A 26,476-nucleotide genomic window follows, 5' to 3' on the forward strand; every position below is an offset into this window, starting at 1 on the left:
AATAAGTTCATATATGTAAAAGATAATACGGGATGAACATTTTCGATGAATATTACCTTGTATGCAATATCGCGTGACGAAAACACGCATTCCGCTATAATTCTATTGCGTAGACTATACATCATAATAATACATACCTAGATATATTTAATGATCTAAACACGAGTATACATCGTTTTTGGTTTTGTAAAAATTACGGCAAATATGATATTTTGTAAAATACATTTTAACGAAATAACTACAACAACTTACTATACATATATATATACAAATAGAAGATCGTCATTATGTATATATATATACAACTACAAGTCTACAAAGACATGATATGGTCGTTGTAATAGCACTTAACGATTTACATAATAGCATATATATAATATTATGCACATAATATATAGAAAAAAAAATGTAAAAATATTTTTTATTTTAGTTTTATATGTACACACAAATTTACATTTCGTTTTGAACAAAACTATATATGTATTTACATGAAAAATAAATATATAATATTTACTGCATTATCATACACACATATTGTATACAAACACGTATGTCTAGAGCGTTATTATATTATGTTTACAACTAGGCCTGCATTATAATATTATTCGGTTGATTTTTTACTCTGCGGCTGTTTTTGCGAATCCACTGTCATCCACTGTCGCATCTTTCGAATCGGTAAATGACGCGGCTGTAGGTGAATCGTCTGACTATTAGTTTGCGTATACAGGATGATCATCTCGACGTAATCCGCTCATTCTAATATATTGCATTTAATTTTTCAATAATTTTCGATCGTAACGAATATTTTATAATTATTTGTAAAGACAATTTATTGAGTTATTCTTAAACATGTAAAGTTTTAATAAGAACAAGAGGGGATAGGTATTTACTATGTTGATGTGTATATATATATATATATATATATATATGGCACACTATTATTCGTTCATTTGAGACTGACTCAAATGCTTAAGAAAAAAAAATCATAAATTAATATTTTTTATTCATACAGGTTTTGTAGAGGTGATTTAATAAGATTTGAATCATACGAAAACATTTTATTCCTATAAAAGCTGACTACATAGCAGGATGATTGAGCAGGAGCGTCTAACGAATCGTCCTGTATACATAATAGTAGTGTACAACGTAATATTGTCACGAAAAACGTTAACGCAATCTCCTCTGTATCCGCCACAGTAACTTAACCACTTTGTACACTCCGACGGCGGCCGAAGTCATCGCGACCGATGGTAGGCCCCAGCCGGTCGCAGCAGCTGCAATCGTCAAACCGGTCATTCCGATGGTGGTTTCTATCACGTCACCGGTTATCATGGCGTCTGTAAGAGAAAAATAAAAAAATCATTATTTTACTACATAAGAGCGAATATATTTTTAAAAATTATTGAAATAACGGCCTATCTATATTATAATAATATTTAAATTGTTAATAAAAAGTAGATATATACACGTAAAAATATATACCTACAATAAGTAATTTATGCGAATTTTCTAAATATTGGAATACTGCTTCCATACGGCTTTAATACGACGCAATATTTTTCAATAATATTGCTCTTTTGTTTTATTTCTTTAAAGTTTTAAATTTTTATCGAATCTATAAAACTACGTTGTTTAAAATTCATTTTTAAAATCGTATGAATAATGAATAAGTAACTTTTTAAATCGTCATTTAAATTAAATGTACCTGTATTATACATTAAGTACATAAATAATTAACATAAACATTTTTACTACCATTAGCTAAAAAAAAAAAAAAAACAAATACTGTGATTTATTCAAGAGGTAATCGATCGTCGATTTATCGTCGAGAGAAAAATAAACAAAACATCGGCATTATCGCCTTGTACGATGGTAAGCGATTGCATCGATTAATGGTACCATACACATAATTATAATAGGCAACTCTTTACTACCTTGCTACAACTAGTTAACTATAATATTTTATCCTCCGTTGGTAATCTACTCGTGTATTAATCGAGTTTCCGAGTAAAAGGAAAAAAAATCAAAATTATCATCATTATTGCAGCGTTTGTATTTTATTGCGGACAAATATCGTGAAAATATTCTCTTATTGTGACATTATTATACTGAAAACTCGATTTGCTAGGGCAGCAGTCAGACATTACATACAATTTTGATTTTTAGTTTACCTCAACGAATATTAGTATTATAAAAAACGTATGAAACATAATTCTGTTGTTCTACTTACAGCGTACTAATGGAGCAGGATTCATTTTGAAAGATCGACGTTACAATATTATTTTAATAATATACGGTAATGAACTATAAACGCCGTTTGTATTCGTAACAATAATATTTGACCACTGAAGAGATAAAAACGGTTTACGTCGTTTTAACAATAATAATTAAGATTATTGCGTTTCGAATCGGCACGCAATGCACAGCAACACAGCAACACACCAACGCAATATTTACTGCGTCGCAATAACAATAATATTTACATTGAAAATCGCACGACGGACAACGGGCAACAGCGAGCTGCTGTTCACAGGTTAGCTTCAAGGTCATTGCGTTCGAACATATGTTAAGCGCACAATGGCCGTCACGATATTATTATTATTATTTTCTACGTTACGACGACGTTATACGGAATGATTCATTTGATTTGCTGCACTAATTTTTGAGTTGATATTTATTTTGTGTTTATACTATTTTATTTGAAAAATTGACTTGAAAATACATAAATGTAGACAAAAAACGGATCTCTTCCTATTTTCTTATATTATTGTACGTCACTACATAGTATACAGAGTGATTTGTCAAGGCTTGTTTTAAATGTACTTTTTTCAAGAACAAAAATCTGCTCAAAATCTGATTTTTGGTAATTTTAATATTACAGATTTCCTATACATATATTTTTTAAATTCTTGAAATTTTTTATACTAAATTGTTCACTAATTAATTTACAGTACATAAGAGAGGGGTTCTCATTTGAAAAACAGAAGTTTATGTATCACATAGGACACTCCTTAAGCAGTACAAAAATCTCTTGAATTCTAAAATATGGTCTTTAAGTAAGTATAAAAATTTAAAATTTCCAAAAAATAGAATTAATTGTGATACATTAATTAATAAAGGAAAAATACAAAAGTGAACGTGGTTGGTTGAATCATTCTATATAATGTATAGATATCCATTCCAAGTATAGCCAAAAAAATATACCTACGTGCTCGCGACGTCCACACTTTTATCGTGTCTTTATGCTCGTGAAGAGTGATTACAACAGCCAAAGTATAAGATCGACGAACATAATAATATTGTTGTTTATTTACTGTATATAATATAATTACTGAATTCAATAACCATGTAAGTATATAACCACTCGTTTATATACCAAAGATAGGTGTCGGAATTTCTGGTTTAACGCAATTTGCCGTAATATTGTTAACTGATAAAAACTTTATTAACTCCATAGATTCGATTACGTTGTGTAATAACGTTACAACAAAACAACTCCTTAAATTGGGGAAGGATGTAATTTCCTTAAAAAAAAAACAACTTTTGGAACATTTAAAAAATAGGAATTATTTTATTTACAACGGAAGCATGTTTTTGTACAAAATATATATATATATATATAATAACAAAATACAAGTAAATATCTTTAATTTCAAAGATTTGTATTTGTATAGCTATTAATATTTACATAATAAATTATTTATTATTTCAGAACTACTCAAAATTAAAGCTAACTAAAGTTTTTATTGAGAAGACACATTGAACGATGTAGAATAAAAGAATGATAAAGGTACATTAATAGTTAATGGAAGAGAAAGGAACGTCGATGGATAGGGAATGAAGTTTTTAAGTTGACATGTAAACACCTTAAAAGTCTATATTCGCCAATATTCAATAGAATTTAGGTAAAATAACGATAAAATATATGTAGGTATAAGCTTATTAACAAACATTTCGCTTGTTGTATGACGCCGGTATATTAAATTATATCAAAATATTTTGATTTGAATATAATGTATCTAATGTACATAAATATTATAATACATAATTTGAAATTAGTCACTGGTAAATATTAATTGGTCAGACCATTATACGATTATTGATTGTCAATAAAAGCATTTAAGCTATGGTAAATTATTATGATATGATACAAATATTTTATGAAGGCAAATTGGTTTCACATCAAATGCTTTTCTATAGGTATATAATATATATATATATATACATGTATCGTATAATAGATATTAATATATTTAATAAATAATCATTACTACATTTTTGCTTTTCATTCTAACCGAGAGGTTTATATTTTATGGAAATGTACATAATACAGACTCACCGCAGCTTCACCGATTTATATAAGTATTTAAATATAATTATGATTTTTTTTTGTTTTCAATAACCAACGTAAAATAATAAAAGATGGTATTAGTATAATAAGCGAGATAATAAATATATATATATAATATGATGAAAGACATTTTTATGTTATTTCATAAAAATAATTCATTTTTGTTTAAATATTTTTTTTATGGATAATATCGTGTAATATCGTCCATCTCTCTTATAAAAGATTTGTATTTATACCACCGCTTCCGCACTGTTTATTAGTCTAGAGTAAAGAAGGAAAATAAAAAATAAATTTTTTTTGTTTTCAAGCCATTAAGTCTACTATTCCGCCTATTCGACGACTTATCGTTGTTATTTATTAGAATACATGCAGACGTTTTGTAAGTACAATTGTTAAATATTTTTGTCAGATTTTATACTTTAACAAATGTTTTATAAGCATTAATTATTGTGTTTTCAAAGAAGAATTTGCAATCAATCCTTTTTCTGTAAAGTTGTAACCAACATTATAAATGGTCCACAAATTATAACACATTTTTAAGAACAAAATTTAATTTCACGAAATAACATTTCTATTATTTGAATATTTTTTAAATTAGTTTTACAACTAGCTGACGATTTTTATTTTTATTCATTTTATTCCTCTTCAGTTTTCAGTATTCAGCTCGATTTCCGAAAATTTATTAAATGCATATATAAATTAAATAAGTGTTAATTTTAGCTTGATTAAAACGTAATATAGGAAATAAAGTATACTCTTATTTTCAATAATTGAACAAATACTTCAATACCTACGTCCTACATGTAAAAGTGTATAATTAGTCAAGTTCTAGGATAAAGCAATATGTACACGTTATAAAATATAAATACTTTCCCGTACACTTTAATTAAATGTAATAAAAAAAGCATACACATTTTACAAATAAATAAATAAATAAAATAAAACATTCAACTGCAATTCTATTAACTATCGTTTCGTTTAAAATGTCTTTCCACCACACGTCCACAGCTCACTCAATAATGCTGACTGATACAACATTTCTGCGGTGCCGGCTCATAAATAGCTGATGAATCTCGGTTTAAACGAAAGAAAACAACAATTTTACTACTCATATTAAACGTTTTGATTGATTTCGATTAATTCGTCGTATACATAGAAAATCGATTTACATTTAATAAAGTATATAATATATATAGTACCTATTAAGTGCAAATGTGAAAACATCCTGTGGATAAATAATGTTTTTCGAATCTACATAATACATTAAATGCATAATGATTTGACTATTATATTATTATTATTTATTTATTATAGCTAGTATGTGAAAATTTGAGAGCAGCGTGCATTGATTGCATTATAATGTGTGTTGTTAAACCACCTGTTGCCATTATGCAGCAAACTGTTTGGTCATATTTTAAATCCTAAACCTTTTGTGTACTCGATGGTGAAAAGGTAAGCGTCATCTATAACAGCGAATTTCAACCTAGACGTCTCAATTGCCTTGGAGGTATTTTGCAGTTCATTATTTAAGGATCACCAACACACGATATTATAATAATCCCGCAGAGTAAGTTGTGTATGTGTATTTTTATAGATAACACGAGAAATTGAATATTTTATTTTAGAAGTTGTGATATTAAAATGATCGACAATCACTATCATTATCTGTATAATAGATTCTATATTATGAAACCTAATCTAACTAAATAATTAATATCGATAAAATTTCGATGATTATAATATAATGGCATGACTGCGTATAGTGATTTTACGCACACAAATATTCCGTAGTTAGTAAATTATATGATAGGTACTTCATTTTTAATAGTAAAAAAAAAATTAACTTTTAAATTATATTTTATTATTAAATATAGTAGTGTTTACACATTTAACGTGTTTTTACGACTTTCCCGTTAAAATACAACTTATTGGTTTCATAATGCAACCTATATTTTTAATACATATTCGTATGATAAATCGATTTTTCTTTTTTTAGTACATTAGTTTCAATTTTAATTCTTTAGTTTTCATTAAATAATAAATTTATTATTATTAACTAATTCATATTAATATGTATTATATATAATTTTAACATAACGTATAAATATTTTATGGAAAATAATATAATTAATGTATTATTTAAAAAACATTAATAAATAGTTTATAAATTATAAAGTAGCTATATTATCCAATATCGCTCGAAAAATGATAAAAATTATAGAATACGACATTTAGTTTATTTTTATAAGGTACCTACACTTCAACACTTCAGTTCATGTCAGTGGCGCACTGGTGTATTTAAGAACGTATTATACAGCACATCTATCAGAACAGGTACACAATGATCTATAGTACCTTTTCCATTAATTATATTTTAACAACTTAGTTATTAAGGTAATTATAAGGTGATAGGAGACGTATAATCACCAAACCACCATAAATAACATTCCTATAAAAACGAATAATTTTAATAGAGCACATTTCTTTATTATTGTATGTATATGACATATAAAAAAAATATATACATAAATACTAAAAATTAAGGTTTTACTCCATCACTTATTCAACGTAGTTTCAACTATTTTCTAAACTTTTCTGGTATACCTAAAAATAATTTTAGAAATGTTTGTAAAACATTTAATCTAATACCTTTTGATTCTGTGTACAATCTACAACCATGTGGCACAAATACATTGCCTTTAATAAACAATATATTTATATATATGTGTATATAGTAGGCGTAATTAAATCGTCATTTTTTATTACTGTATTACCATTTAACGCTGTGACTATTTTAAATATAAAATAACTTATCTTTATTCCATAAATACATGGATAACATAATATTTATACACATTTAAGAATATTTCATAGTTTATTCAATGAAATAACTCTTAGCCGTATGTGCCATCGGGAATTGTTACATTTTTATTTTGTTATAATTAAACAAGCACATTTTTTTTTTATAAATACATGAAATATGTTTCTTACGTTTCGTAAAGTAAATAATAATTATAAAACATTAATTTCAATCGTTTATAATAATATTCTATCAAATAAATTCATCCAATCTTAAATACTGAAAAAAAGAGAATGATGTTAAATATTAGAGTTCAGAACTAGGGTTTCAAATATTATGTCGTTTTGGTATCATATAGTTGACATTGAACTCAAACAAATTGAAATCATTGTGTTGTACACTTGTTAGGGCCACAAAGGCTTTTGTGTTGTACAGTAATTTCATCTTAATAGATTGTTACTATGGCACTGAAATATGTATGTGCGAGTAGAAAAAAACGAGCAAGAAGGTGCAAGAAAACGAGAGGAAAAAAACTAAGTGATCAATTTAAACGGAGGCGCGATTTCCCGGGGTGTGCGAAAATGGTTTAATATGATCCTCTCCCTCTGCCAAAAGGTATACAAAAAGGGACGTGAAAAAAATAAAATAAAATAATCCTGGCGTTTTATTTTATTTTTATATTTTATCCTCCGATGGTACGACGTGCGGCACGAGTAGAGGATGAAAAAACACCTCCAGTTGTGTGTATATATATATATATATATATATATTACATAGGTGGCAATGTGTTGTGTAAACGTGACGTCCGCGAAGAAAACCGGTGCCAACTTTTTATCAAGATCCGAGCACGTTTTTTTTCCTCCCCTTCTTTTTATTCTTTTATCCCCGAACTGCCTGATAGCAACATTCAAATATTGTCAAACTCTTCCCCCAACCACACGCACACACATCCACTGGATGACTGGATATACAACTAAACCCAAAAATTCCGTGAACTGATTCACAATTGGACCCACCGACACGCACGTATTATAACACGCACACACGCAGGAGGGGAAAATTTTCACTGCAAGGTTTATCGTCATCATTATTATTATTATTACACGCATTTTGAACGGTATTCCTCTCACTCTGCTCGCGTTCAGTGGCGGACCATCATCGCCATAGCCGCAGATTTGCATTTAAACGTCTAAAGATTTGTAGCCGAGCACAAAAAAATAAAAAGAAAGAAAGACTTTCTTCCCGACTTGTTTTTCAAAAACTTTTTCCCTCCCATTTTTTCTTCATCTCAAACTTCACGTTATATACTCACACACATACACACATACATACATACAAATACACGCCCACGCGTAAATATCTATATATTGTATAATATGGAACATCGCCGATAAATTATATAATATGCCCCTATATCTAAAATTATAAATTATTATATTTCGAGATCGCTAATCGTATGCAAAAAATCGTATATAAAAACTGATTTATTCAATTTTCGTACGGAATTCACGTACTCTTGCATATTTTTGCTTATTATTTAGGTACTCTTGCTATTTGAGTTCGGTACTCGCTTTGTGGTAATACCACACATCTTACGCACATGTGTTTATATTTTAGTATGCCTATTTTTTTTTCTTCTTCTTAGTCCATACGTAATTTTTATACAGTATAATATATAGAAGTTATTACTTTAATAGATATTATTCTTACCTTAGATATTTAATATTGTGAACGTAGTGATGAATGAATATATTGGTTTTACTATAATAATTCGTATTTTTTGTCTGTTATTTTAGTTTTAAATTTTGAATTCTTTTATTATACACAATTTCCGTTTAATATTTAATATTTTAATGTTAAAGAAATTAAAATAGACAAAGACATATTTTCCATACCTTAAAAAAAAGCTAAAAAGTAAACATAATTATTTTTATATAGGTTGTAACCTACAATTTATATTTTATTCAACTGGTTTATACACCTTATAATTTTACTTGGTTATTTCCGTTTCAATATTATTCAGGTGTTGGATTTTATACTGATGTTATCGGATTTTAATATACAAAATTCTTATTATAAATATTCACTATACATCTTAAGACTTCTTATTTTTATACTAGCATACTATACGTTAGTATAACTTTTGATGTAATCAAAGAAAAACAAATAATTTAGAAACGAACAGATGTTCCTCCAAAAATGTATCGGTAATACCGGTCAAATTGATTATTCCTCATATACAAAAACCAAAAAGAATCCAATTAATCGGTATTAATATTCGATCACGACATGCTGCAGCTTTATAACCTTTAAATCATAATAAGGTTTACAAGATCAATCATTTTTGTTTTCGCAAAACGAGCCTTAACTCCTCGTACCACGTCATATTATTGCAATGTTTTCAGGGTGATTATTTTTGGAACACCTTAGTTACTACCCTAGGAAAATAAATAATGAATGTATACATAAAATAAATACATTGATTTCGTTTTGAATCTTTTGGGACATACTTATTGGTGTATTTTAAGGGGATTCGACCCGGCTGTATTTTCTGCCAAAGTAGACCTATATTTTGCCAACTGTACTGACTATCTTAGTTATCGGAAAAAAATTCCAAAAACATGTTTCAATTCTCCATAAAGTTTATTTGAAAACAACTTTTTTACTGTTTGGAAATTAATTACTTGAGTCCTTCAAAATTTTAATTTAAAATTTTCAGTATTAAAAATTTTAAAATATTATAATAATTATAATAATAAACTAAAAAAGTTAATTTAGAAATGTAAAAAGTCGCTTTCAAGTAAACTTCATGACAAATTCAAATTTTTTCCGATAACTAGGACAGTCAGTACAGTTGGAAAAAAATTAATACTTTTAGATAAAAAAAAAATTAGTGAATAATCGCACGACGGTGAGTATTTGACTTGTGCCGCCGTGTGCAAAGTGTCCTGTTTCCTCGAACCTGTCGTGAAGTATATAATAAAAGTTCAAACCATAGAGTAATAATAAAATTAGTCTATGGTTCGAATGAATATTATATTCTTAGATAATACACATTATTATTATTAAATAATAATATTATCTAAGATCATATTATTCAAAATGACATATAAATAATATGATGTTGATGTTATCGCATATTCGTTTTGAGCTATTGTCATTTGATAGAGTAGATGCTAGTTGCTATACTGTAATAATTACCTGCAGCTCCTACTATTTTGTATTAAAATTTGTAATATTACGTATTCATTTTATATCATTCTTGTTATGATGGAAAACATTTCACAAATAAAAAACGACGAAGGAAATATCTATCAAAAAAACACAAAGAAAATGTTAACCTTAAACATAAAAATTGAAAAATGTATAAGTTATTTACTAGTTTACTACAAAATATTTGTAGTTTGTAAATTTTCGTGATTGAAGGATTTGTATTGAATTTTCAAGAATTTTTCAAGGGGAATAATTTTTATAAACATTTATAGAAAAAAAACTAAAATAAAACTGAAATTTTCTCTTTACATAATCATTTGGATAAAATATCAAGTATCACAATTATTCGTTTTCGAGTTATAATTTTATTATTTAAGTTTTTTTTTATTCATAATACAATAATTTATCAGTAAATTATTTTTTTTAAGTTTTATTCTTCAAATAAAATTTTAAAATCTTCACTGTATTTTATATTTATTATTATTTTTTATTTTAACGACAATGCAACATAAATACTTACATCACCTACCTCGGAATATGAATATTACATAAACTTACCGAGAAATGACACCTTATATTCTCACGCACAGAAAGATCAACATTTGTTGAAATAATTCCTGGATTCGATGGCTTTTTTTATGACAAATGTCTGTATCCATTAGCACTGTTATTATTATTAATATTAACTGTGGCAGTAATTTTTTTTTATTAGTGACTGTGTTTTGAGCGGTCCAATGTAGTATTTATTGTTTTATTACTATCGTTTTCCACGACACACGATACACGCATACCATCATTCATACATAATACATGGCGTCATAATATATTTTGAAATTTTTTTTAACGATTTAATTCCTTACTAATTGATGATTTATTCATTAAAATCGATCGTGCGTATTAGACGTAGACTAATGTGTGCACAAATCTATGGTTTATATTTGATGAAAAATGACTGTACATATAGGTATAACCGATTTCACTGAGTGGCGTTAATTAAACTGACTGACGTGAATATTATGAATCACACACTTGTGCCAATATTAAATGTTAATAAAATATTATGCTCACGATATTATATTATATACGTTTGTTGTTGCTCACTTTACTGGTAGGTCTGATAGTTTCCAAGTATGTTTTACATTCCAATATTTCATCATTAATTTCGTTTGTACAAACACAATAATATGTCACCGCAACCGCATATATATTTTCACAATCCTTTAAGTTTCAACTCAACCCTAAAGTTTCCCATGTCACTATAAACCACACGCCTATTATCAGTTATTACATATTGTTATTTCAGTATACTTTTATAAATAATCCAATGACGTTTTCGTGTAACTTGCGTGTATTCGAATAATATATTATTATATTTTAAATTATTGTTAATATGTTGTACTACTTATTTTTAAATCGATTCAAAAATCAACCAATAATACTATGATAGATATTATAATTTCAAACTTATTAATATTTTTTAACTATAAATATGGTTTTTAATGTTTAAATGATACACTCATTTAGTATTTACTCATATTTAAGCACAGTAATAGCTTGACAAATAGTGCAGTATTATGTAAAAAAAGAAAACCACTTTCTTTAAAGTATTAAATAGCTTTGAAATTGTTTAATAAAACTTATCAAAACATCCGTGTTATTCAAATTTTCTATTTGTTATAACTCGTTAAATAATTCAATATCTTATTTTAAATTATCGAGAATAAATAGTTTAACGTTACATAATAATAATATATTTTAAGAATAATAATAATATTATATTTAATACTGATTTATAGTTTAAAAACTATGCGCTCCTTAAAATTTAAAAACTTTAATCCTCACATTGCAATAAATGAATACAATAAATGGAATTAAAATAATTTACTTTTAATTAAAATTTAATAATTCTGAAATCCTTTTATTTTATAGTTATTATATAATTATTTTAACACCATGATGAGTTTTATAATCATTATACTCACTTTAATAGACTAAATGTTATCATTTTATTTGAAAACTTTATTATTATTGCCAAAAATATCCAATCCTAAATACCACGAAATTTGTAAAAGTATTATTAAATGTAATATTGGTTAAAAATAAAATTAAAATAAAGCAGAGATCTTTCATCACAAAATGTAACACAATGACATAATAAAAACTTTATTTCAGGAAATGTAAAATATTACAAATAAGAATATATTAACTCAATAACACTTTCTGATATAACTTTTTATTTGTATTCAGGTAAATCGTTTTTAAGAAATTTAAAAATTTTAAGTCCTATTTTTTATATATAATTTAAGTTAATTACAATTATTTAATGAAATCGAATGTAATATTGATATGATAACTACGACGGTTATGATGATAACTGCGATAATGGACATGACATTTTGTAATCAAACGTATTAGTCGAGAGCTGCAAACGGGCTTTTTTATGCTAAAATATTACGTTACAGCAGTGGTCAAAACGATAAAATATAACTCTATACATATATTATTATTATCTATTATAAGTTGGTCGTCGTATGCACAACAGTAAAAAATATGTCCTCCTCTGGTCAGTCGATACGCTATTACCGCTTCAGTAGGAGAGCAGTACTGAAACATATACGTATTGTACGCGTATTACGAGCACGGGTGTATATATAGGTATGCGCGAGTGGCTGGTAAGAGGGGATCGTGTAAAAAAATTTATTAATTATAACAACAAACGTCAGAATTATTATCCTTTTTGCACACCGCTGTCGCCACCACCGGGGCCGCAACCGCGGTGCAGTAGCGCGAGCGATCCACTCACGTCCGATTTATTAAATTTTCGAAAATAAAAATTTCTACTCCACACCACACGCCAAGTGGCCTACTCTTGATGTCCGAATAATATGAATTATGATATATACTCGCGACATACACATAAATGCCGGTATATAGTGAACGTACGCTGGTCTAACGGCGCGCGATAGCTTTAAACTGTATATTATGATATACGCCGGCTCTCGTGAATTCCATTAATCCATCAAAAAGCGGTGCCTCGTATACACACAGTATGCACACGCAAACACAAAACTGCAAAGTGTCTCCATTTATCTAATTTCCGCTCTCTCTCTCTCTCTCTCCATATATATATATATATATATATATTATGTATGTATATTATATTACGTGTACGCGTATGAATACTGTGTAGTATTATATGTGTGTGTGAAATGCAATAATAATTATCGGGCAACAGGAACATCATCCTACATAACGCTCATTCCATCGTGTGTGTGCTAGTTGAGCAATCGCCACCACTTTATCCTATTATACTGTCAATGGTTAAAGGCACACATTCCCAAAACGACTGTGTATTCGCGCGCGTGGACGTGTGCTTGTGTATATATTAATTCATACACGCACGTGTTCGAAATCCTTTTATTTTGTATACCTCATCCGAAAACACTATACTACGCCAGTCCATCACATTTTGTTTTGAATATCTGTTTAATAATATCATGTACCTACCTGCAGTATGACTACCACCGCGGCGCGTGTTTGACGTATAAATAATTTTAATTATATAATGGTAATTGGCAATATTATAGCTGCCGTAAACATGATATAATTATATCCTACATAGTGATTTATCACATTATAGCACATGCACACGTGAGCGAACGGATGTGCGTTTTGAGAGAGTGAAAGAGAGAGAGCATCCGACGATAATATATCGCAAACCTACTGACAAAAATGATAAAAGTACATTTAAAACTATACTTTTATAGTTATATATATATATATATATCTACGATACCTACGTAATGTATAGATAAGCAAAATTACAATTTTTACATTAAAGGATTTAGACATTTTTTAAATTTTATCATCTTGTTCCACCTATAAAATGTCAAAGCTGTTTGAAAATTACACCGCATTTATAAAATATAGGTACAGAAATAAATTAATTTGTCATGATTTAGAATCTTGAAACTTACTGATGATTAGAAAGTTTATGAAAAAAGTCGAACGTAATGAAAACGTTTTCTTCGAACCCAAGGGTACAGTCGATTGCAACTGATAAGGTGGTGGTAGTTTTTGTTGTTGTCGTTTTCTCTAGTGGGATGCTTAAATGAAATTACCTCTTTACACGAACCCTGCAGATTGTGTAGAATAGCTCCGATATATATATATATATCATGCTACATCATGAAACCTTTTGGCCTTTGGGTACATATTTCATGTGAAAAAGTATTTATGGACGTACCACAAAAAGCCACCACACATTTCAAAACTAATGGATAAGTACGGCGGCGGTTCCGTCAACTTGACACTGCCATATTGCGAACATATATATTTGGGAGCCTATACCTTGTTCCCCACTCAGAATCCAAAACAATTTATTTTAAATTAAATGTTGGCCATCTATATTGTTATTAATGAAACTTCAAAATCGTATTATTAATACTGTTCAATGTTTATACCCGTCATAACGCATTCATCATGTTATCAACAGTGCTTAAGTTTCTACATCGTTGAACGATAAACATTAATCGAATTTGTTGTGTGGGAGAGAAAGACAGTGAGAGAGTATGCGTGTCTGTACATGTTTCGTGTATTTTATAAAATATTATTCATTACATAATATAGTTTAAAAATATTTCAATTTTCAAAATCATAATATTTAAAAATCTGTATAGTAAACTAATAAATGTTCACGTGTGTATTCATTAAAAAATGTGGTCAAACCGAACCATGTGAATTATTAACACGAAATTTTTGTTTTTTTTTTTTTGAAAGAATTTATAAAAAATTAATCGTTTAAATGGAGATAACACCTACTCTGTTTTGATGATCTGCTATATCGTAATATTTATAAACATATATCAAATATAAACTGTTTAACTGTATATTACAATATTTTTAAAATCAATTTACATTTACAAGTAGGTATTCGAAATAAATCAAATGTACCTACATATTATCTCACTAATAGACCGTACATTCAACAAAACGTACTTAATAATTTCTAAACGATTAAAATCACCTACACAATGAGCATAATTTTGACATAATATAATCATAAATCACTTTTATATCGGATGTACGGTATTATATTATTTCTAATGTGATTTAAAAAACAATATTCTCTTTTAAAACTTTGAACGGGCGTAATAGTGAATAAAAGTTTTTGACCACAAACAGCTAGTATAATAATATATATAATATATATATATAGGTATCTGGCTGGCTGTCATAGATTAAACCGGAAATCCAGCGTTACTTAAGTTGAAACTCGAACCGAATTCAATTAAGAAGCATTAAAGGCTCGAGGAAAAGGATACGTGCACTTTTAAACTGATTTTCAAAAATCAAATAGAGTACGTACTCATACCAAATATATATATACATAGCTATGTCTATAGTATTTATATGCACTATACGCCGCCATAGACATAATATAACGTGTCTAATATAGTAACTTGGTATAGTGGTAACGAATGGTAACCTCATAGTTAAGGTCCTGAACTCTTGCTAAATACATAATTCAAACAGTTGGTATTGTATTCTAATATTTATTTTCAATATTCACTACAATAGATGTTATTGCACTTTGCATGTATAATTTTAAATCTATGTATACCTACACTCATAATTAAATAAAAAAAATGACCTATATTTTCAATTTAAAAGTTACACAACCGCTATGGTTCCATGTTCATCGGGTTAGGTAACAAACATCTCAGACCATTTATATAAGAAGACAAGAGGTTATTCGAAAATCAGCATCAATATGATACACATAATATATTTATGTTCATTCTCTACAATAGCAATAGTATATATGTAGTAAAAATATACTTAAATAGAGTTAGGTATTATAGAGACACATTGATAAGTACCTAGTTTGATCATTCACATAGTTTAATATTTTCTACAAAAAAAAACAAATAACTTAGTTGTATCAGTTAACGAATCTGATTTATAAAAGATAAATCCGTAGTTATACATAGAACAATAGACACGGTCTACATATGGTGTACTATGTACATAGTACATTATACGTAGAACAGAATAATTGTTATTAGTTAACAAAAAATTGTTACCTAAAGTTTTTGTGAATTGGTTTTTTCAGCTCCCTCATAACAAAACGACATAATACTCGTGTTACTTTAATGTTGATTAAACGTAAGTAACATAATATATTCTTAAATATTAATTTAACATACTAAATGTTAATAAGTTTTTCATTGAATTACATTTATGAAAAACAATCCAGCAATATTTTTCTACCAAAAGACAATGTTATGTCATCATTACATCTTAAACAATGTGTCAACATTAATTAATTTACGCTATACTCATGTTTTTCTTAAAATTTAATTTAACATTAAAGTGACATAGAAGATTGGATGTTTAGTTATGTAATTAATGTTTAGTAAAAAAAATTGTTATTTTAATATTTAATATTACGAGATGAAATGTGGAAGACAATTTATTTTTGGTTGTAATATCCATATTATTTTGTAGGCTTTAATAATGTGTTGGGCAATATAAGAATGAATAATCAAATAATATGATGTAACTAGCAATTATGTAAAATAAATAGGTATACATTTTATAAAACAAAAAAAAAAAATATTTAAATTGTCGATGATCATATAATAATGAGATTTTTATTAAAATAAAAAATGTTGAAGACTGCGCATAAAAACTTCTAAACGTTAATTTAATCGTTGTCCAAAACAATAAAACAGTAAACAGTTTTTGTGCTAAACACTTTTGGTTACAACCCTTTAATTTTTGTTTTATAATTATAATACATTGTCTTTGGTATAACTTATTTTATTTTATTAGTTTAATAAAAAGTATTTTGCTTATTTTGATTTTGCTTTTAAGTAATTTTCACTCTCATTTACTTTGATGGAATTCGTTTTAAAACAAAATTCCACAAATAAAAAATATTGTTTGTTGTGTTAATTTAATTAATATTTTGAAAGTATCTAAATATATGTTTTTAAAATATTATTTAAGTTTCGGAGAATTTGAATGTTATGTAAATCGTGATTTTTTATAATCTCGTTAATTTAATTAATACAGAAAAATACGGATTTGAGCACTCGTAATAACGGTACAACCATATAGGTATTTTTACTACATTTCAGAAATAGCACAATAATACCCAGATAGACTTATGAACCATGCCATGAAATATAAATATTAGTATTGATCGATTAAAAAATATAGTTTTTTATTCGTATTGTATCATTTATTAAGAAGAGATTAAAAGAAAAATTTAATTCCCCATAATTTGTTTTTGACTAGTTTCAACTTGTGGCCGTGATATGTTAAGTAGAGTCCTGATAATTTTAGTACAGCTATAGTTATATTATAATCTGTACCTAGTTAACTTTTGTTAATTCACCATCGTCGTTAAAGCAACTTTCGGAAAACGTCTTAATACCCATACTTATATTGGTTGATTTTAATTTATTTTTATAATCTTAAATCTTTGGGTTACCTATTTTCAATAAAACGATAAAATATCTTTAACTATACTTTGTGATTGATATAATCCATTTTTTAAATCCTTGAGTTTGAAATTTAATTTAAATTTTAGATAATAAATTATCTTAAATAATTATCTACTAAAAAATCAGTGATTATAATATCAATGTGAAGAACGAGTATTATTATCTCGAACTATACATTTTATTCGTAACAATCGAGAATCCTTCAAGATTGATTCTTTAAATCGGTGCTTTTATGAAATGTCGCTAAATATTGAAAACTTAATGAAAATCATATGCAGTATAATATTATTATAAAAATTAAATTAAGCGTCACAGATTTTTGAGTCAGTATAACATTTTTTTTTTTTTGCTTTAATGAACGTAATACTGCCAAATTTCTATAAATGGGTATTTCATTCAGTTAAGAGTTAAGACAGCCATATTAGTTTTTATAGCTGTTTTTAAAACGTAATGCAATACTGTACTATATCAAAATGTAGCAATATTGTATGATAAAATTGAATTTAAAACTGCCATAAAATTAAATTCTTTTAAACAAGAAAATATTAATATCGTAATCTACACTAGTTTAGAAAACAGTTAATATAAGATTTAAATCATTAAAATAACTTAAAAATTACGTTCTCAGTTAAAAATTAAAATTAGAAACTTAAAAATGTTTTTTCTCAAATCTACAGAAGAGGCAGTTTTGCTCCAAGGATACGAATTATATACAAATTTCTTTATATATTTTTTTTAAAAATTATTTTACACGTCGTTTTGGTGGTTTCTAAAACAGAATACCTGTTAAACATAATAATTTGTTTTAAATAAAAGTCGTGTATTCAACTCAAAAATAAAAAATTCATGTGGTGAAGTCTACAATAACGTTTATATTTCGTGGCTGGAGGTTGTTCTCGGAAATTGTAGATTAACCACAGACACGTAAAAGAGGCGTTCACTTCATTGGCGGCCAGTTCGCATACATAGCATATTAGAATATATATATTATATTATATAAGTACGTACAATAACTACATAACTATACGGTAAGGGTAGTTTTCGAGTTGTGTCTGACCTCGTACACTTGTGTTATATTTATTCCGTAGTTCTATTTTTTTTTCGTACGCGAAAACCACCGGTCCTTAAAACTTTTAATTGTACCGTGTATAGTATATAAGCGACTTGGAACAACGTTGGCCCCGTGGTCAGAGATCATTTGTACTATTATTACCATTATTATGTGACCATAAACTTTATAAACACGAGTTCTGCTTCTGACCATTTGCGCGACGAGAATAATACATTTTATTATTTTTAATCGAAATCGTATTTATTGAAGTTTGTACTATATTATATACGTAATAGAAATATAAATAAATATAAAAAAAAATATATATATATAAATTATATGCGCGACGAATTCTACTTTTTCTTTTTGTTATGGACGTTTTTAATTGAATGACGTTCAGATTTTTACAATGAAAGATAAAAACATAATATAATAAAACACATCATTATATATTGTACAGGGTATATACTGTACGTCTCTTTTAATAACTGTTTTCTATTTTCAATTTTATAGAACTATATTGGTAAATATAATATTATCACTGAGGTCTGTATTTATAAAAATTCATAATATTTTTTTTTTATTTACAAAATAATAATAATAAAAAAAAACTAAAACCCCTTGTTTTTTCGATTCTTAAGAAAACCAATTTAAACGGATTTAATTTATGTAAATAGGTATTTTAAAAGTCAAAATACTAATTTCCATTGTTAATAGTATTCAAAATAATATATAGTTTTGTGCGATTTAAAGTTCAGTTAGGAGAAACGGGTTAGGCAAGAGTATAATATATTTATTATAGTGGCAAGTAATGGTTAGTAGGCCGCGGGTGGGTGGGTATAAGGTCACCCTGTACATATGAGTATCGTAATAAAATATTGTAGTATAATACACGTATAATATTATGACAACTATTTTATTTACTGTTAGGGACTATGGAATAATTCTAGAAAAATCGTAAAATACATTTGAGTTATATCTTTCGTTTTATTCTCTGTATATTATATCTGAGCTTTTACTTCTGTAAATAAATTTTTAAAATATTAGTAGTTTTATTTGCAATTAATTCAAGTAATCACCAAAACCTTTTTTGTCAAATCTATAATACGTAATCAATGTATACGTTATAATTTGTTATATTTAGTAGGAAATAGACTTGTGGGATCATATGGATTTCCTCTATACTATTAGTAGACCCATGGAAAGCATTACATTTTATTTCAAAATATATCCATAAAAAAACTGGTCCAACTCATCATTATATAAATAAATAAGGCTTTCTTTAGTTTTTAAATATTGTTTTTTGCATCATAATAATAGTTTTTCTTGTAAGGCTGGAGAATGTCAGTGTGAAAAAAATCACATTCATTGTCTAACAGTAAAGTGAGCCTAAAACTTTGTGTGGTATGTCTTTGTGAAATTTTCGTATATAACCTTATAAAAATGTTCTCTACAACTTTAAAATTGCCTATTTTAACCTGTTTTTATAAAATTTAATTTCTATAACTACCTATATTGACAATCTACATTTTTTTTAAATATTTTTTTTTTTGCTTTATGAAATTATTATAGATTTTTAATTCTTTATTCCAAATCATTTTTTTTTTCTAATATAGGTACTTCTATTAATAAGAATCGAATTTTCGAAGAGTAATTTATTAATTATAAACAAGTGTTAAAAGTTTAAATGAGCTAAGTTGAGTAGTACTAAGGAATCCTGGTTCACTACTCTTCTCATAATTACTTATATAAACATATTTATTTGAAATATGTTTATATACTGAAATATCTCAAATAATATATTAGTAAAAAACTAATAATAGGATTATAATTTATGATGTTCAAAATCATAAAAAATATAGTTACATTTTGTTTTCTAATGACATTAATTATTTATAAAATAAATGTGATTAAAACCGTGTTTTATAAAATAATAAGTATTTTACATTAAATAGATCACTTTGTATAAACACGGACATAATATGTCATGTTTAGGGGTCTATCTCTAATGAGGTAGACCCTTTCCTTAAACTAAGTCACTTAAACTAAGACATATGGCTTCAAGCGTTCGAGGCACCATCTGATGTCTTGCCAGCTGTCTAGAAGTAGAAAGTTAAAGTAGAAGTTGTTTAACAGCTCCATCAGTGTGCAGCTCAACAGTTTATTTGCATATTTGTTAACAAACTTTTTGATTTAGTCTTAAAAGGATGATATATTTATGGCACGATGGGTGATTTCATTCAAACTGATATTCTGTTATCAAAATACAATAGGTTATAATTCTTCAACTATACGTTAAATCACTTCAACGATGAATTGAAATTCGGTTAGATGATATACGTATTTATATGGTTAATGGAATACTGTTGGGACCTTACTGTTTGGAATATCTTCCAAATGTTTTTTCCTTTTTTTTTACGATTTCTGACAAATTACATGTAATGTTTTAATTTAAGCAGAAATAATAATATATTAGTGCATATCTAAGTATTTAACTTTATTTTTTTGAAGTGTTAACGTATAATTCAGTAACTAACAATTAAATATTTACAGTTTTACACAAAGTACAATTATTAATATTTATACGCTTATAAATTTAATGGTTATAGGTATACATTGAAATTGTTTTGTATAATTTTTGTTGTTTATAAGAAAATAAAACCCATTGGTGTTACAATACAATATACACACGTATTATAATATACATGATAAAATAACTTTGCATTTAGACACGTTGAATAGTACCATATAAAGTTAGATATAATAAATTTAATACTAAATAAAACCATGAAACCTAGATAAATCATAAAAATTATATATTCAGTCTATTAATGTGAATTTACCAGATTTGAACCAAAAATTTAAAAAAAAATTAACTACGTACCTACCTAATTTATTGCATTAAAGATAATTATTATAGGCCCATGTCTAATAGCTTTGCGTATAAAAGTGTTACTTTTATTAATAATTATTTAAAATCGAATTATAAATAAACTCCGATTTATTGATATCAAATAAAAAATATAACCTAACAAAAAAATGTATTGAGTAGTTTTGTTTAGATTTTTATCTTAAACATGTCTGACGAATTTCCATAATCTATTATAATATTCATAAATATTTTTACTATTCAATCATATAAGTATCAAATTACCTGTTATTCTGAAAATAACGAACAAGTATGCCCAGCTTGTTGTTGCTCAATTTAATATTATTGCACGATACTGGAAACTATACTAACACTTATGCTAATACAACATATATAAAACAACATTGTTGGATGAACATTTTGAAACTTTGAATAATTTAAACGTCTTTAAATCAAAATGATAACTATTTTATATTATTATTTATTAATATAACAAATAAACTTTATTCAACAAGATTTTTCTATTAGAATTGATGTTTGATAGGTATAATAATTGCATTAAATTATTTAAAATTATATGTATAACGTATTTTATTTAACACACCATTACTTAATAATATAACGATTTATTTTAAAATTTGAAACGTTATATTGCTTACAAACAATGAATCATAAATTACGTAATGAGCTAAGTTTTAAGTCAATAAACTAAAATTCTTCTTTTTAATTAATCATAAAAATTACAATCTAAGATTTTAAACAATTCGGTACACGTAATTAGCATAAAATATAATATATCAATAAAAAATGTAGTTTTTTGAAAACTATTAGTTATTTTTATCTACTATCATATCATATCATATTTTCAATATTTATTACCTATTCTTTAAAAGTATATTTTAGTTTTATTTTTTCAAATTTGAATAACAATAAAATCATTTCAGTTAATTATAAAAATCGAATATTTTCAAAAAAATCAGATCTTGTTCGTGTCGTTTCGTTTGACCTTTTGTTTGTGAAAAATCGATTTATTTATGTATATCATACATATACAACTGCATTGAAATACTTGCACCATATACGGGAGACCCTTAATTTTGTTTAAAAACGACCTATTTGCTCAGGTGATAAGGGAAATGGAGGGCTTATAGGGGAGGAAAAATAGCCTTTTTGAGAGAAGGGAAAAGTGTGTGTGAGAAAAAGAGAGAGAATGAAAGTGAGAGGGAGAGAGAGAGAAGATAACGGCTCGACACTTGTCAACAATAATTCACCTCCGCCAACTCGCCGAGGATATTGTTTCTTTCTCCATTTCCAACGGCCGTTACCCGATAAATTATCGACAAAAGTCCCTGGGTGCGTTCGATTCTCGAGCCTCTTAGACTGTTTCTCCCATCCTATTTTATTCTTTTAAGAATAAGCTGCGATAGTGTACAACTGCAGTAGGGACAGGGGAAAAAAGAAAAAGTTTCTAAAAAAAAGGAAAAAAGTTAGACCACCCCCAATTGTTGTTAACTTTTACGCAGGATTTGACGATATTATTTCTCACTCAAGGCTAGCTGCGCCCATTCTCCTTCTCCTTCCCTGCTACCATCCCAACCATTACCTCTTCGTCACCGTTTGTGAGTGAAATAATGAAAGTCCCATTTTGTCGTCTCTCACCCTCAAAAACCTATTCACCCCCTCCCCCGGCCGTCCATGCACCATCATATATTTATAACACCCTTATCTCAGTACATTAGTTTTTCTTCTCTGCCACTGTGCCACGATGTCGTTGCTGCAGGAGGGGCAGAAACTTTAGCATTAGTCACTTCGATTTCGCCAAACCTACCCCACCGCACTAAAACACGCCCGTCCGCCGCACACGCTCCACTGTTTTGGGGTCTGAATAGTCGCAAGGAAGGAACACAAAAGCGCGTATATTATATATAGGAAACCACCGCTTGGACTAATTTACAGCACGACAAGACGATCTTAATTTACTGTGCGAAATTTAATGATCGCCAAGCACTAATTATTATTACCACTGTACCGCAATCGCGTTGAAATCGAGCCCATATTACTCCGCCCGGATGAAGAGGAACTATGACACATAATATACATATACACTCGTGCAACATCACAGATAACGATGGTAATGCAGCAAAAATACAAACGTATCGGTAGAGTAATTTTTTATCAGTAAATTCATACCACGTGACTTAAAATATTATAATAATAATATATTCACTTATAAAAGTTAGTTTATTCAATAATTCAAGACAAATACGTTTTATTTTTATATTTTATATTAATATTAATAATAATAATATGATCTTAGCAATAATTATTATATATCTACAATGAGTCATTAAATAATTTTCCCAATAGCTCTACTTAAACCATATAAAAAAATGATTCTGAAAAGTTTTCAAAAATAATATTATATTTTTAAGCTATGCAATAATATATTGTATGCATTTACGTTATCTTTCGTTTGTTATTCAACTAATATTCAATTGATTTATTTTACTCTTTAAAAATAAATTTTGTTATTTTTTATTTTTCTGTATACGAACATTTTCCAGATTACTGATTATTAATATTTTAATCAGCTTTAAGGTTTTTGTTTGGCGAGTGTCTACATAAATGGGCTATTAGTGAATAAACAAAAACAAAAAAATCATTTTGGTTTTAAGTATTAATCAAATGCAATTACAATTAAATACTCTAAATGAGAGATTAATGCTTTTATTACATACTAATAATTAATAACTAATAAAATATTATTTATTTTTAGTCTATATAATTTATATTAAATTATAAAATTAATATTATGTATGCAGTTTTAACTATAAATTAAAATCTGTTGAAATTAATGATCATCTTAAGGAATAATAAAATGTAAGAGTTTAAAAAAAATAACCATAGAAGCAATATAACCACTTTTTAAAATTTTTGAATGAGAAGCAGTTTTACTGGTCAAGTTATAGATTGTGTATTTTTTTATACATTTTAATTTTTAATTATGGATCCCGTCAATAACTAATAACTTAGGAATGTAATTCTTATATTATACATTGTATTTTTCTATTAATCAAACTATTTAGATTAAAATTATATTGTATTTATAGCTTTATTATATAATTATAAACTAGAAATAATTGTTGAATTTAAATGTCACATGATAATTATTTATTGATCTTTTAAATTAACAAAAAATATGTATAATTTTCCATATTGTACGTATGTATAACGTATAGAACATACGTACTGAATATTGTAATACAATCATATATAAATATAAAATAATAAATAATCGTTAGTTGTTTATAGACGATAATTATACTTAGTACATTATTATTATAGGTACTATAAAGAGTCAGAAAAACTCGACATTGTGTTTCATTGATGCAAGATTTAACTAAAAAATATTAGTATCGTATTCTTAAAACACCACCTCCAGTGAACTTAATACAGTTAATCTAAACTTAATTTTTTTAATCTTTTATTTTTCGCAATGTGCAAACGATTCCGCCTACCTGAATCAGTGGAAAAATCTTAGAATCTGAGTGTAAAATATTAAATAAGAAAAGAATTCTTGATACGTGCAATTGCTCGAGAAAAGAAAAATGCTATAACAAATTTCATTTCTGACATTTGTGAAATCCTCCCCTGACCACTTGAGGGAGAAGTAATGTCCTATTAATCATCATGACGTTTATAATGAAACAATAGCCACAAAAGTATCCGGGTTGAATTTATCAACTTTTATTACGTTATAAAGATATTAATAGTGTATATATACTATATATATATATATATATATATATATATATATATATATATATATAATAACTTTTGTAGCTCTTTTTTCAAATCGTTATTATACGTCTTTTTGTAATCAGTTTTTTTTTTTTAGATCTGTGTTTACAAAAAACCGTGTCTACCACAACACTGTAGCTGTGGTTATTCAATCCCTAACCTTCGGAAAATTATATGAAGAAAAAAAATGTTATAACCGCGTTTCAGTAATTAACCAGAACGGATTAAGCATGAATAAAGTACCTCTCTGGCGTTAATGTTAAATCTTTAAGAAAAATAATGACGAGATAGGGACAGGTAAAAAGATGTTGTTGCAACATATTATTATATAAATGCGCTGAAAAGCACTTTCATTAATTTGTCTCGCAAAAGGATTAACAGAAAATTGTAGGAGGACGTCACCATCATCATCGTCGTCGAAAATACTTTCAGAATACAAATAAGGACGTGTGAATGAAAAAAAATTAAATAATACTACAATCCCCTGGGGGTGAAAAAGAAAATGAAAGAAAACCAATGACGGGATTATGACACTATGATTAATTAAACGCACCCCTTCCTTGAAAAAATAAAGAACTTAATGAAGTCGGTATATATATATATAATTTTTTTTCGAACAACTTCATTTTTCTCTCCCAGTCTATCCCATCTACAACTCTCGCTTGCCACCCCACGGGAAACGGTAATTAGTGCTTTTCATAAAATGAGTCGCGGATGCAGGGTAGTAGTGGTGAATGAGCCAACGAATAATAAAACGTAGATAGAGTAACCTAAATCAAGAATAAGTGGATATATTTTATAATATAAATTGAATAAAACCTATTTAAATAAACCACTTAAAAATTGCAAAATTAATCGTAAATTAAAAAAAAACTAG

At 27.2% G+C, this 26,476-nt stretch overlaps 2 long non-coding RNA genes across 4 annotated transcripts; one reads left to right on the forward strand and one right to left on the reverse strand.

The window, feature by feature from the left end:
* Positions 1-393: 393 nt before the first annotated feature.
* On the reverse strand, positions 394-2,446 carry LOC114126187 (uncharacterized). The gene is made up of 2 exons (XR_003592567.2): positions 2,231-2,446; positions 394-1,337 (listed from the first exon to the last, which is right to left on the reverse strand). It is a non-coding gene; the product is annotated as an uncharacterized LOC114126187 (long non-coding RNA).
* Positions 2,447-2,659: 213 nt separating this feature from the next.
* LOC126550090 (uncharacterized) lies at positions 2,660-26,381 on the forward strand. 3 transcript variants are annotated; one of them, XR_007604102.1, is made up of 9 exons: positions 2,660-2,863; positions 2,952-3,056; positions 3,120-3,348; positions 3,458-3,636; positions 3,713-3,905; positions 5,666-5,918; positions 6,601-6,685; positions 25,697-25,896; positions 25,972-26,381. It is a non-coding gene; the product is annotated as an uncharacterized LOC126550090 (long non-coding RNA). The 3 variants fall into 3 exon arrangements; XR_007604103.1 differs by having other exon boundaries at positions 3,713-3,858; XR_007604101.1 differs by lacking the exons at positions 5,666-5,918; positions 6,601-6,685; positions 25,697-25,896; positions 25,972-26,381 and having other exon boundaries at positions 3,713-4,437.
* Positions 26,382-26,476: the final 95 nt, after the last annotated feature.

Source organism: Aphis gossypii, chromosome 2 (genome assembly GCF_020184175.1).
Source record: "Aphis gossypii isolate Hap1 chromosome 2, ASM2018417v2, whole genome shotgun sequence".
Lineage (NCBI taxonomy): Eukaryota > Metazoa > Arthropoda > Insecta > Hemiptera > Aphididae > Aphis > Aphis gossypii.